Source organism: Lycium ferocissimum, chromosome 3 (genome assembly GCF_029784015.1).
Source record: "Lycium ferocissimum isolate CSIRO_LF1 chromosome 3, AGI_CSIRO_Lferr_CH_V1, whole genome shotgun sequence".
In the NCBI taxonomy this organism is placed as follows: Eukaryota; Viridiplantae; Streptophyta; class Magnoliopsida; order Solanales; family Solanaceae; genus Lycium; species Lycium ferocissimum.
Genome location: NC_081344.1, coordinates 61505964 through 61508501, shown reverse-complemented (window position 1 = coordinate 61508501; position 2538 = coordinate 61505964).

The following is a 2538-nucleotide window of genomic DNA, read 5'->3' as shown; positions in this document are numbered from 1 at the left end:
GACTGACTATGAATCCTAGCAATTTTCCGATAGGCACTCCAAATGCACATTTTGCAGGTTTCAATTTCAAATCATACTTGTGAAGTCTGTCGAAGAATTTTCTTAAATGTTCGAAGAATTTTCTTAAATGTTCAAGGTGGTCCTCACCCACTCGGGACTTGATGACGACGTCGTCCACATGCCACCTCAATCTCTCACATGTATGTATGTGAAGAAATAACAGGATTTATTGCCCTCGTGAAGTAGCGCCAGCATTCTTAGAACCCAAAAAGGCATTACCCGGTAATGATACACTCCAGGAGGCATGATAGATGCCATCTTTTTTGAAGCCTGCTATTTATCATTAGTGTCCCGATGATATTTCATGTGTCATAAAACATTTCACCTGTGCACTTAGTATGATTATGTGAGTACGTAGATGTTAGCAGGTAGAAAATTATCCTTTGTTCTTACCTTTAAGATCACGATAGTCCACACAAATCTTATTTCCCATCTTTCTTGATGCAGGACTATGTTGCTAACATTATCAGATTGTTAAAAGTGTCACCTCTAAAACCCCTTACCGAATCTTTTTTTTACCTCTTCTTTAATTGGAAAGCCGGCCCTTAGGGGGTTGATTTTCTGTTTTCCCGGGCAAATTTTTCCCCCGGGTCCAAAAATATGGGCAACAATGTTGTCCCCCAAAACCAATATAGCCAAAGAAAGCGAAAAAAATCTTTTAACCCAACAAACTCAAACCCTTCTTTTTCGGTTTTAAATTACACCATTCCGGGTTTCCCCCAAACCCAAATCCCCCCATTTCCCCGGTTAAATTTTTTCTTTCCCCCCCCAGTTTTGGCATTAGTCTATTCTTTTATTCTTTTCCAAATCTTCAACCCCCAGTTGGTTTTTTCCCTTCCCCTTTTATCGTTGTTTTGTTCGTCGTCATTTTTACTTGTTTTTTAACATGTAAATTTTACTTTTTTGTGGCCCCTTTTTATTAAAACTTGTAAAACAAAAAAACCCCGGTTATCAATCAAGTGAAAGCAATTTTAATTTAAAAATTTATATATAATTATATATTATATTTATAGGTAAAGTAAAGCGTTTTTTTCTTATTTAACCTTTTAAATTTTTATTAAAAATTTAAAAAAAGTTATAAAATTTTTGGGCCCCCCTTGGAATGGCACTCGATCCCTTTCCCTTATAAACAAAAGAATAAGAAAACATAACAAGGCGACAAGTGGGGGCCAAAGCCATTTTTTTAAAAAAGGCTTTCTTTCTCCCGAGTGAACAACGAGGTAGAAGTCCACCCATTTTTTTTTCCCCGGTTTTGGGAATCCCCCGTTTTTGAAGCATTCTTAAATGATGGGCGCATTCTTTTCCCCAAAATTCGTCCTTAAACCTTTCGGATTTTTTTGTTGGATTCAAGGGCATTCGGGAGGTATAGAGAGGGAATAACTTTCTCATTTAAAGGGGACCTCTTGGTCCTTTTGTTTTTTCCTCTTATCCACTTCGTATCTAAACCAAATAGATTTTTCCCTTTTTTTATATTTTGGTTTTTTGTTTCCCTTGTAAGTTTTTTCCCGACTTTTCTGGGCTCAAACCCACCCCTTATCATAGTTATAGAATCTTTTAAGCCGGGGCATATGGATATCCTGCTCCCCCCATGGTCATCTTGTTTGATTAACGACGCATAGTGCTTCTCATGACAGATAAGTTGTCCATATTTTGGACTTCCCTTTTCTATAAATCACATTTCTTTAAACATTCCCTATGAAATTTTAATGGGGCAACAAAGATGCCTACCCCGGTTTAAAAGGGGGGGCCCTAAAAAAGGTTGTAGCTTATTTTGATATCCGTGGAACTCCCTATGAACTCGGGGGGCCTTTGATTTCGATCTATTTTTCTAACCGGGGGTTCGATCGGAAAAAACATTTGTTATTTATTGGATTTTCAACATCTCCCGGGTTTTTTCAAAGTCTGGGGGGATACTTAACTTTTTCATCGGCCCCTTTAGGGGTAATCTTGTTGTGGTATTTGGGTTTTGATGCAACCTTATTTGGGGCTTACCTTCTTATCATCGAAAAAAGATAGCCCACGCTGTCCAAAAATCAACCGGGCCCAAGTTTTTCAGGGTCGGCGGGTACGGCTTCATCCCCAAAAAACATCAGGCTAACAATGTTGGGGGAAAGGGGAACAATGATTTCGATATCTGGCAGTCTTAATAGGTGCTCCAATCGAATAATCTTTGGTGGGATTTTTCCTCCAAAAGTTTTCGCTTCACCTTTAGGGTTGGTCTTTTGAGGGTTTTTGCGATGTGGCAAAACGGGCTCGGGCTCTTAAAACTAACACCTTCCCTACAGGGCCCCAACCATAGCGCATCTCTTTTCCTTTAGGACATCGTCGGTGCGGTGGTTTTATCCAAAGGGGGTTCCCGGGGCCCGGTGTTTTGAGTATGGCTCTTGAATTTGCGTAAAGGGATATTTGAGCACGGGGGGAAAAGGATGCTTTGTCAAAAAGGCAACCTTCTTTTCTTCTTGTAAAAACAACAAAGGG